This window comes from Nipponia nippon, unplaced genomic scaffold, assembly GCF_047370975.1.
Source record: "Nipponia nippon isolate SJK-2023a ecotype South Korea unplaced genomic scaffold, ASM4737097v1 scaffold_5, whole genome shotgun sequence".
NCBI lineage: Eukaryota > Metazoa > Chordata > Aves > Pelecaniformes > Threskiornithidae > Nipponia > Nipponia nippon.
Window position 1 is genome coordinate 53,804,860 of NW_028262369.1, and position 11,841 is coordinate 53,816,700.

General features: G+C 44.1%; 1 protein-coding gene and 1 long non-coding RNA gene across 3 annotated transcripts in view; one reads left to right on the forward strand and one right to left on the reverse strand.

Moving 5' to 3' along the window:
• IVNS1ABP (influenza virus NS1A binding protein) overlaps positions 1 to 1,935 on the reverse strand; it is an 18,760-nt gene extending 16,825 nt beyond the window's left edge. Inside the window, exon 1 of one of the 2 annotated variants that reach the window (XM_087733798.1) lies at positions 1,517 to 1,935. The gene's annotated coding sequence lies outside the window, so the exon portion shown is untranslated. The remainder of the gene's footprint in view (positions 1 to 1,516) is intronic. The other variant, XM_087733796.1, reaches the window with a different exon arrangement.
• Positions 1,527 to 11,534, forward strand: LOC148052211 (uncharacterized). Its single transcript, XR_015699114.1, has 2 exons — positions 1,527 to 1,661; positions 8,533 to 11,534. It is a non-coding gene; the product is annotated as an uncharacterized LOC148052211 (long non-coding RNA).
• Positions 11,535 to 11,841: the final 307 nt, after the last annotated feature.

An 11,841-nucleotide genomic window follows, 5' to 3' on the forward strand; every position in this document is an offset into this window, starting at 1 on the left:
GCCTTTCTTACCATCTCCTGCTCCTTAAGAACTCAAGCCGAGGAAAACAAAATTAGACCTATTTACAGTAGCTAAAGTACCATTTCCTAACTGGAAAGTATTCCCTGACTGTTGCATCCTGGAGTTAGGCTTGTGGCTACAAAATCCGCTTTCTAAAATTAAACCAATCTCGCCATCGAAGCACCACATCCTGCTTGGTTTCTTATTTTGTAGATCCCTGACAGAAAAGAATAAATGTGGTGTCTACACACCCATCACTGGAAACAAAAAAAATCCTCCCCTTCACAAACCACAACAAATAAGGAGAGCGACATGATACTGAATTTCCACTAGTCTATCACTGCTCAGTCTTGCTATCCTTCTCCTTAGTAAATAACTCGGACGCCTCGCCTCTCACTTCATCAACATTTTTTCCACCCTGTGTGAAATTGTAACCAATTCAGGTTTTATGTCTATGGGAATCCTGAGTGAAGGAACAGTGAAGGTGCTAATGCAAAGATATTTTCTACCTTGAAGCACCTCTGAAAAATTCTAAAAAGCTGCTGGAAACTTGTGCATGCAGGCAGAAAATACGGAACTTCTCTCCCCACCCCACCCAAAAAAAAAGACTGGTCATTCACACTCATCACCTTTCTCCAGAAGCACTAATATGGACTGACAGCCAGTGTTTTTGCTGTATTATCTCCTATTTCCTAGAACTGGTATAGATGACAGGGAGGGTCATGACATTGGCAACCAGCTGTCAGCACATGTTCTTCAGCCCGAAACGGCTATTTTCTTCACTCAAAGTCCAGGACTTCTGCGATTCTCTTCCCCCCCCCCCCACTTACTATGAAGGGTTTAAGGAAGGTGCCACTACGCGACGGCAGCGCGGCGCTGAAAGGCGCGCAGGCAACGCCTGACCTTGGAACAATACCCACCCACCCACCCGTGTGGGGGACACCCGACTTGCCGGGATGGGGGCTACAGGACAAGCCCGCCAGCCGCCGGTGCCCACGCGGGGCCACGGCAGCGCCGCCGACTCCCCCCCGCCCCAGCCGCGGCAACCCCCCGCGGGACGAGGGCCGGCAGCCGCGAGGGAATCAACCTCAGGCCATTTACACAACTTCGCTTCGATGAGCGTGGCAACTTCGCGATTTAGCCACCGTTTGAGAAACCGCCCACAAATAAGCGACGAAAACCCGCGGAGCCAGAGGGGCTCCGGCTCCTCCAGCCGAGGGCGCGGGGAGGGCACGGTGCGGCGGCCCGGGCTCGCCACGGCGGGGCCGCCGCCGCTGCCACGGCGGGGCCCGCCCCGCCCGCCCGCGGCCCCCGGCCGCCGCCACCCCCTGCGCCAGCGCCGAGCGGGGAACAAAGAGCGGCGGGGCCGGGGAGGCGCAGCGCCCGGCCGCCCCCGGCCTCATGGTCGCTGCCCCACCCCGCCACGCCGCCGCCCTTTCCCTCACAGCCGGCGCGGGCCGCGTCTGGGCCCGCCGCCCCGGACGTCCCGCTGGGGGCCGCCGCCGCCCCGCCGTACCTGGTGCCTCTCAGCGCAGACGATGCTGTTCATATTGGGAGCCTCCAGGCTGAGGAGGAAGCCGACGCGGAGACGCAGCCCCAGCCCGCCGGGAAGAGGGAGCGGAGGGCGCAGGGAGAGCAAGGCGAGGCGGCGGCGGGGCGAGGTGAGGCGAGGCGCTGCTGAGGGAGGAGAGGGCCGGCGGGAGCGAACCGGAGCGGAGCGCGGGCACGGCACCGACGGACCCGCCGCGCCAGCTGGAGGATCCCCACACCGCCTGCGCGGGCGCGGCACTGCGCCCCGTAACCCTCCGCCTCCGAGGGGGCGGGCGGGAGGCGGCACTGAAGCGGCGGGCATCGCTCCGCCGAGAAACAAGTCCGGCCGCGCCCCCCCCGCCGCTCCCGAAGTGGGTCGGGGGCGGGCGGGGCGCCGTCCTCCCTCCCGCCGTCCTCCCGCCGGAGGGAGCGGCGGTTGGCGGCGCCGCCGTCAGTCGCGGCCGCGGGGCGGGAAAAGCAGCCGCGTCCGGAAGGGCTCGGGGCGGGTGGGAGGAGGGATAGGCAGGCAGGGGAGCAGCCGGGGCCGGCCCGGCCGCGCCGCGTTGGGCCGCGTTTCTACGAGTGACTGCCACCGCGGTCGTTACTCGTAGCGCTCAGCCACAAGCCCGCCTGGTTCAATAATTTTATTTTTCAAACCTGGAGTTGCCCTTTCTCCTTAGCGATGGCTGCCTGTCATCGTTCGGATCTGTAGTTCAAGGCGTCATATCTGCATACAAGGACACTTTACCGCAAAATATCATATTTAAAGCTGAAAACTCTCCCTGGCGGCCTGTCCTGTGTGCGTGGGGGCTGGGCTGCGCTCCGTCCCACCTCTGGCTCCAGCAGCCCCGAAAGGCCGCCTCCCATCTGGATGAGAAATATCCCCCCTGCTTTTGCCGATAAATCCTATCTTCCTAGGCAAAGTAGTTTTAAAACATCACTGCTGATAAATGAGGGGCGTTAGAAGTCTTGTCTATTTGTTATGTGTTTGCATGCTAGATAGCTTAATGGGTTTCTGATTCATGGCTGGGGCCTTGAGTGCCGCTGCAATATCATAATAAATAAAGCATGGAGCTGGAGGAAGTCTGAAGTTCCTTGCTTGCTTCCTGATTAAAAACACCAAGGTCACCTGGAAGGCAGCGATACGCTTCCCCGTGCTGTTTCCCTGTGTGCTTTCTCCTGACTCAGAGGCCGCCTTGGTCAGAAACTAGGAAACCTGTAGGAGATTGTGTTAGATACAGCTTCAGCCTCTCAGATGTGTATGATATACATGATAATATTTACCCATTTCTCTAACATTCTTCCAGAATCTCAGTGGAGAAGCATGTTTCAAAACAGTGACGTTGGATGATTCTGAGGTTTTGAGCAGAAAGTGCTTCAAAATACTGAAAATAATGGTCTTGTCTCATCAGAAGCGAGCAGAGGCATTAAGCCACAGGTATATTCCTCACCTATGCGAATGCCTCTGTCTCTAGAGACATACACGATAGTGCAGTGCCCATGGCGTGGCTGGGCTCTCTCTTCAGCTTCTCGTTTTGCTGGCAGCAAACAGGACCGTCCCTACTTCTCACCTCTCTCTGATGTATTTCCACTCCCTCCTCCTTTCAGTTTCTAAATCACCAGCCACACCTCAGTGCCTACCTTCCCACTCTCTGCTTTCTTTTTGAATGAAGCTTCTTCCTAGGGCTGTGCTAATCAAAGGCACTTGTGGTAAAGCTGGGAGGGAGAGGGAGGTGAAGACAAGAGACAGGAACTATGATCAAATAAAACAGTGCTGGGGATGTTCCTTAATTAAGTAAATCTCAGGATTACACAAGCTGCTGTTCCAGTATTCTTAGGAAAGCAGATGTCTTTATGAACCACCATTAATTTTCATTATCAGCCGCTGCTAGTGATGTCAAAGAGCAAGCGTAGCATCTTCCCGACAGCACAGAGTTAACAGATGGGTGTTTCCAGCTCCTTTCACATAGATCCATTGGGGATTTTGCAAGCTAACTGTGGCTAGGCTGGGAGCTCAGGCAGCGTCTCCTTTGGGCCGGTTGCATTCTGATCACCCACACTCACCTCCCACTAAAAAAAAAAGTTTTTTTTCTCTGCTTCTTGCTTTGTCATCAACATGAAATTATTTTACATCATTAAAACAATATTGTTCCAGCTGTGTTTCCTGTGATGATGGAAAAGACTTCTATAATGTGTGAATAACTTTATTTCAATTTGCTAGACCCTCCGTGATCCTTCCCAATTAAACTTATGCTAAATCTTAAACACAGTTATCACTCTTCCTTCAGAAGAGAACAGTGAAAGCAAGAAACAAGCATGTTCCTTCCAGCTGACACTTTTGTTTAAGAAAACAAGATCTCTCAGAAAGACAGGGTATTCTCTTGCTTTGCTAAATGGTTTGTTCTTACGTATAAAACTATCCAATGGTAGAATTAATGTTACACATACGAGTACGATTTCTGCTTGAGCTTCAGTTAGGCTTCCTGATGTCTTAGCCAAAAGTGCATCTTGAAATGTACAGCAGCTTTACAAAAATATCATAAAAAGTAGCTAAAACTTCGCCACTGGCAAGCAATGGACTGCAGGAGATCACTCTGTCTAAATGAGGTGCCTGGATGAGAAAAGCTGCTTGGTCTCACGGAAGGGACAAGTAGGCAGGATTGCTTGGTTGTTGAAGCGTGTCAACAGGTAGAGGGCAGAAAGTTGTAATGGCCATTTTTTTAGTAAGGTTGCTTGATATCTAAAGAAGAACACTTTATTGAAAAGGACCAGTGGGATCAAGTTCATACCAGATGACTGAGTTACTGGGAGCTGAGCCAGAAGAACTAGTCAGCACATGTGCAACCACCAGAGCAGTGTTGTTCATTAGGGTTTTAGATCTCCTGTTTTGGCAACTGTCCTTCCCTGTAACAGTGTTTGTAAGATGTCAAGAACACTTCTTTAGCAAAGCCACTTCTCTAACAACACCGTATTTTAAAAAAAATGAATAAAGTTATGCTTGTGGAGGCTCTGGATGTTCTGCATACCTGTTGTCTCCCACCACAGAAGATCTTCGTAGTTAACGAATGCAAAGCCCTCTCCTGGAAAGCCCTCTTGCTTTTCTTCCAAATGGTCTGTTCCTCCTAAGTCAGGCGGTTTGTAGGTGTCCTTGACTCTGACGTGGCTCTTCTGCTGGTCCCTGTCTTGTTATAAGGGACTCCACATGTCTCATCTAAAGATCTAATGTCTAAAGGAAAGGCTGAATTTGTTAACTCTGGATATTGCAAGGCTTAATGTCATAACATTAAGCTCTGCTTCTGCTGAAGCTTAGTCATGAAGACCGCCTGAGAGGAGAAGATATTCCATTTGGTGAGAGCAAAATATGTGCCTTGGATTGCTGCATTAAAAGTTGAAAAATTGTAGAAAAAATACATTAGTCCTAGAAGTAAGAACAAGATCTGTTTTCACGTAAGCGACTCTACAATATACCTTTAAATCATCACGTAGCATTTCTCTTTGGACACAGATTAGTATAGCTCAGTGAAGTACACCACCTGAGTGAGGTATGCTACCAGTCAAGGATCTGGGCCATGGTTTTCTGTTCAAAAAATCATTTTTATGAACAAACAAAATGTTTTGTGAAACTGAATACAATTTAGTGAAACATCATTTATTATGTATATATTTAAAATATATATAGGTACGTATTGCAATTGAAGGTCACTTGTGTTCTCCATAATTATCACATATACCAATCTTCCATAACTTTCCAAAGTTCCATAACTTTTCCTTGCTGCATTTTGGAAGGGTTTTCAATAATTCATTCTAGTTGCAGAAATCCTTGTCTAGAACACGTTTTGTTGGTGTGTTGGCTCTCAGAGTCCTTAGCAGTGACATTTTAATGGTGTTTGGGGTGTAGAGGCTGTGTTGGAATTAATGATCTGTGCTGGACTGTTTCCTGTAAATTCTGGCACGTCGTTTGCCATCTGGTTGTCTGATAACAGCTACTCCGAGGAGGGCAGTCCGTCTCCTTTCCTTTCCCTATTCTTAGGCAAAGCAGCGATCATCTTGGATGATTCTTTACTTAGGAGCAAAGATTGTAGGACATTTAGATGCAGTATTAAAGAGTATTAAAAGGCCCAGTTTTAATAGCTGTGGCATTAAATTTTAAAGGCAGGTTCTCGGTCAAGTCTCTGTTCATCTTTCTTAAACAGTGTAAACAACTTTCCTTCTTCATTTCAGGAGACACAATTCTTTCTCCACAGTGACCTTCCTTGATTTTAAATAGTTTTGTGTTGCATGGAAAACCAGAGCCTCTCTTCCACACCAAGGTTATAAATTATGTCTTGTCTTACTTCCATTAAGCAAAGAGAAGTCTTTTTAATTAATTCCATTGGAGACATACCGAGGATTCTGACAGAGCCGCTAGTTAATGTCTTAATAAAACCCCTCTTCTTTTGACTACCTGTCTTTGAAGGATCAATCCTGTGATCTCAGAAACACAGCTTTTAAGATGAAGCATCATGGGAGCTCCCAGCTGCAAATATATCTTGCATAGAGAAAATAGCTACAATTTTTGAAAAATTATAGCTTTTACAGTTCTTTCAAGACAATTCTCACTAGACAACTGTCAGCAGATCCATTCTGTGCACGGAGATACTACCTTTATTTATGTTACAAGTTATTTTTGCTTGGCCTGGGACAGTCGTCACAGTATTTAACTCAGATGTAACACCAATTTGAAAGTATGGACGTGCTTACGTAAACTGCATAATAGTGTTCACAAAGCAGTATCTGTCCTGTCTTTGTTCTCTGAGCAAAGAAATCAAAATTTGATATTCAAATCTGATTCCCCAGCAAATGTGGTGGGACGTATTAAGGAAACTTGCTTAAAGTCTGACCCTTTGGACGGTGCGTGTTCAAGAGCTTCTGAAGGGCTGGATCAGAAATCAGCCTTTTAAAAAAAATCTCTAGTTTATGGCTTTCCTGTAGAACCTGGAATTTTGTTATTGGTTCTTTAGGACTGGAAGCCTAGTTAAAATTAAATGAACTCTCCCATGCTTTCCAGCTGTATTAATTTATGGTAGCTGCGTGGTGATACTTGCAAATATATTCTACTTGTTCATTACAAAAACACTGACTTGTTCCATACACCTGTATGTCTTTCTTGCTTCCATAAGGACAATAGTTTCTTTGGCTGAAACATCCTGTTCAGAGTGTTACAATAAAAAGCTGTAAAACAGTTTGCTCTTAAATTGTTTGCCTTCATGACCCTTAAGCTTTCTGCCAGCTTCTGACTGTGCATGCAAGTAAGAGCTTTGTACTATTTGTCCTTGGTGTTGTATTCACAAAATATGTTTGCTGGCTCTACTGCAGTCTGGTAGCTCCCAACTTGCTTTACCTTCTTTTTTCCCCTCCTGAAACTACACCATTACTTTCACTCATGGTCCTAATGAAAAATTAAAATGCAAAGAAAAATAATTTAGAAATTTTCAATTATGAGAATATTTCTTCAAATATTAAGAATAGTAGCACTTGGAATTTCTGCAGAACAAACAAACACCTAATTGCCTGTAACCCAAAGAAAAACTATGTTAGCGTGGGGTCATGCAAGCGAAAGAAAGGGAGGTGTGTAAGTCCCAGCGGCCGCCTCTTGTGCCGAAGAATCACTGACTCCTGTTACGACACCGCAACTGGAAAAGGCTGCTTCTTGCCAGTGGTCTGTCACTTATGGCTCTGCAGACTTTTACACCCCTAATCTGGTCATTAAGTGATGACGGTAATTAGAAACACTAGAATACGATGTTGGTAGCAGGCACAGCGCCATCCTAGCAGATTGGGAGATCATGTCTGCGCTCCAAGACAGACCGTTTTCATTCCTGTGGCTGTGAGGAATACACTATCTGTAATCTCCATCTCTGAGACAGGTTAGCTTCTAAAATAACGTAAAGGCTGTGAGTGCAGGAATGATCAGATAGTGATTTATCTGCTTTTCTGGGAAAATAAAAGAGAATTAAACATCCTGTTCTACCGTGAGCTCAGAAAACGTTCCAGGCAATGACCAAAGATTTGTACTAGTAGGTCCAAAGCTCCTGTTTCGGTGCTTTTTTTTCAAGGAAAGCTCTTTTTTCAGCTTTTGCAGAAGAGCCCAGCACCCTTCAATTTTATTTTTTTAATTAATGCTAAAATCTAAAGCTAATGAGAACAAAATTGATTTAAGAGTTGGACTATGCATTTGTAGTCTCTGCACAAGCAGAAGAGTAGCATTATTTCTAAAGTCACTTTAACTCTGCTTATATGTTTTAGCCACAATAATGCTATGACTAACTTAATTTAAAAAAAGAAGAAGAAAAATGTAGAAAAACCTTTATGTCCTGTGAAAGGAAAGCTATTTCGTTTGTATATCCATGCTAGCAGGAAGGCAGAAGGTTAATGAGAAAGCTTCCTTTAGTGTTGTTTTTCAGACGTGCACAGGAACAAGCCAAAGATGAGCTATATTGTTTCTTGATCAAGAGCAATGAATTAGTCTTAAAACCTCATAATTTATTCCAAAGAACACAAAAAATTTATTAAAACTGTGTTCTCACTTTGTATTATGCTGCAGCTTGACAGCGTCTGAAAAAAATAACTCTCTTATAGGTAGATCCTCTTGGATTTCATCAGTGTCATGAGTTCATTCAACATGAGGGGTTTTTCTTCAACATTTGGGACAGGTCTCTCTTATTCGTATGATTTATTTCCAAAAACATTGATAAGTGCTACAACCGGCCTGCCGTAGATTGTAGGTTTTGATAGGGTTGAGGAACGCTTCCATGGAAATGAACCAAAGGTAAAGTTGAGCCATCAGAGTTTGTGTTGAAATGATTTCTTTCACATGAGTCATGATAGTTTGGAATTCTGTAACGCTTTCTGTTCTAAGACCTCTGAACTGTATGTAAATTAATTCAGCAGCATAGAAATGCATAGGAGGAGATAACTATCATATTTATGCTTTACTTTTTTGTTGTTTGTTTGTTTTCACAGATGAGTGGACTGCATGAAAAGGACTGTCTGATTTGCCTGAGACCACAAAAGTGCAAGAATGGCAACACTGACAGAAACTAAGTTTCCCAACTCTTCAATCTAGAGAGAATACAACAAAATGAAAATTGGGGCAGTCTGCACTCATCAGAATTTTTGTGGGACTTCTGCAAGTGCAGCACATGGTGCGTGTCTGATGCGTGGCATGCTGTTCTAGGGGTGACCTGAAATACCTGGGAGGGAATAAAAAGGAGGAGCTGCAGCAGAAAGCAAATGATGGGAATGATATTTAAGAGCAGGTTGGAGAACCGCCTGTGATTTTAGCAGCTGGTTGTGCTGAGCCATACTGAACTGCTTCTAGTGCAGCCCTGACTGGTAATTGCATTGGTAATTGCAGCATATCAACCCAAGTGCTCCCTCCTGAGATCTGTGCAGGGGCTGGATCTTTGCTGCCTGGAACTCCTCCGTTCTGCAGGGGTGGTAACTACCTGTGTCTTGAGAAGCAATCTCCTCTCCTTGCGACCTTGAAGAAGCTAGGGCTCACCGGAAGGGATGTGGGGGACAGGGGCTATATAAGGAATGCTAGAATAGTTAGGAGCTATAAGGACTTTATTATACTCCTTATTGCAGTGGGATTCAGTTTAGTGGTTGGGCTAAGGCAGTTGAGGCAGCTGAGTTCCCTCTGCTTGCCTGCTTCCTTTGAAAACTGAGCAGGTCACTGTTTCCAGCTTTTATTTTTTCCGTATTCAGCTGGTAGCTTCTGATTGCAATGCTAATACGAGCAAATCTCTCACAATTAAATGGGAGATGTTAATATTTAATGTCTGTAGTGTGACCTGTTTATACTTAAGGAAATTGTCCCACAAGTAACTGCAAGTTTCTCCTTAACAAGAATATTCAATTTAAATATAAGAAAACAGGAACAAAGCAGTCTTATTTTAGAGCTAGTCAGCCCACATATTGATTTAATCAGGAATCAGTTCATGCACAGAAGCGACCTTAGGTTGCCAGCACCTTGTAATGCAGTCACAGAAAATCTGCATAATCAAAATACCATGCACTTTGAAGACATGTACACAAGTGTAAATAGGATGAGCCCTGAAAGGTTTATGGAAGATAGAGCAGCACAGGAGGAAATTGTAAAGGAGCACGTTTGGAGCAAGAAACTACTTTTTCTGCAGCACCAGTGTCCCTTCAAGAATCTGAATTACCGCACAGCCTTGAGAGGAGACAAAAAGGCTGCAGAGATTTAAAATTCCAGCATGATGGCTGCTGATGGGAATGAACTAAATGCAACAAGAGTATGTAACGTACACTCGGTGTCATGTATATCTGCTCTCCTGAGGACTGCAAATTCCATTATAAGGTCATACATCTCACTTTTTGGCTCCATCCTTTTAGCACAGAGAACGATAACTGCTACAGGCTGCCTTGTGATACACTAGAGTATTAATAGTGTCGTTATCTGGCCAAACACTGCAGTGAAATGACCAGCTTATTTCTTCAGAGAGAGAAAGAGAGAGAGATGTGCATTACATAGTGCCATTCTTATGTATTGTGTATTAACATACCAGGATACTCAGGAGAGGAAGTTAAACAATAAACTCAGTTTTTATTAAGATGAAATACCATATTTTGGCCCTCACATTAAGGACTCAGTTATTCTATTATCATACCTAAGATGAAGAGTTTGTAACATGCTGATATATAAATGTTCATGGTGCCAAGATAATTACTGATGTGTGATAGCCATATGTATTTTGTTCTAGCTTCAAAGCTCTTCAGCCATCCCTACCAGTCAACATTAAGTTCCTACTCCTATTATAGTTAAAAGCATGTTTACCTTTGAACTCTGTGGGAACAAGAACTGGCCCCTTGGGTAATTTTGTGAAATAATAGACTTTAGTAACGTTTACTTCACTCAACCAATCAGCCCTGTGAGTTGATTTGAACCAAATTCCTCAGGTAGTTGCAGCATGGTTTACTTATGGTGTTACATTTTTAATTATCATGCAAGTTTGTAACATTAGGAAAGAAAAGGTATGTATTTAGGAAAAAGAGAGAAAGGTATTAGTGGTTTTATACAAGCAGCATTCAGATAATACACACAGACCAAACAAAACATACAGCCAGGCCAAAATACATAGTGTGTATTCAGCTCTTGTGAATTCTAGTAGTTACTAGAACAAACAAAGCAGATGCTCATTTTATATTAGTCCAAAGAAACATTTTCGCTTTGCGTTGCTGAGGCCTGAAGTTCTGAAAAGAAACCAAGAATGTTGTCTTGCATTTCCCCAAAAGAAGTTAACTGATAATCTATCTTAATCTCTTTAACTTTTGCCTCTTGTTTTCTCTTGTTCATTTATGGTCTGTCTTCTGAATGTCCTTTCTTCAGTAATTTTCATTGTCTGCTTTTATGTCACTTGGCAAAAACCAAGGTGATAAATTACAGACTCTTCATTAGAAAGAACAATCACCAGTGGCTTTACTCTTGTGGTACTTTTATGGGATGCCTTATCTTTTCCTTTCGCCTATAAATGAATGAGACCTGAAATCTGTTTGATGGGAAAGGCAAAGTGGCATAACCATTTATAAAGTCACAGCCACAATGTTGAGAAGGAAAACGTGTTTCAAACCTGTAAGTGAAAGCTGGATCTGTTTGGGTTTTGTAGTCATTCCCTTTTTATGAGCGAATCAGGATTATGCCCTGTTGTTATTTGAAATTCTACTATAGTTACTTTTCTTGAAGTTTTCCCCACTGCAATATCTGATCCCATCACTGAGATTAATGATTGTAGTCTCACAACAACTCAGATTCATAGACCTCATTTCACAGTTTAAGAAACTGAGGCTCAAAAAGGCTAAGTCATTGGTTCAGGTTACAAAGGAAGAATGTACCAAAATTGTGAGTTAAATTTGGATCACCCAAGTCCTATATCAACACTTTCACCCTAAAGCTATTGTTCTGTTGTAATGCAAACAATAATATGTGATACATGCATGTATGCTTGTTTTTCTCTTTTATGTAACCATTTAGAAGAGGACCACCTTATGAATATGAATAAGCCAGCATGATCTTAAGGAGGAAATATCCAGAAAGATGTATTATCGTTTGGATAAGATTAAAAATTTGCCATTTTTTAAGTCAGCAGTGAAGGCTGATGGCCAAAATAACTGGCTAGCTGCAGGTATTGCTGTAGTATCTTCCTATACTTCCTAGCTACCTCTTTGAAAAATGAAACATTGGGACTGGACAACTGTGTATTTGGTGAAAGAATGGGTAACAGCATGATCATAGTGAAAAGTCTGGCA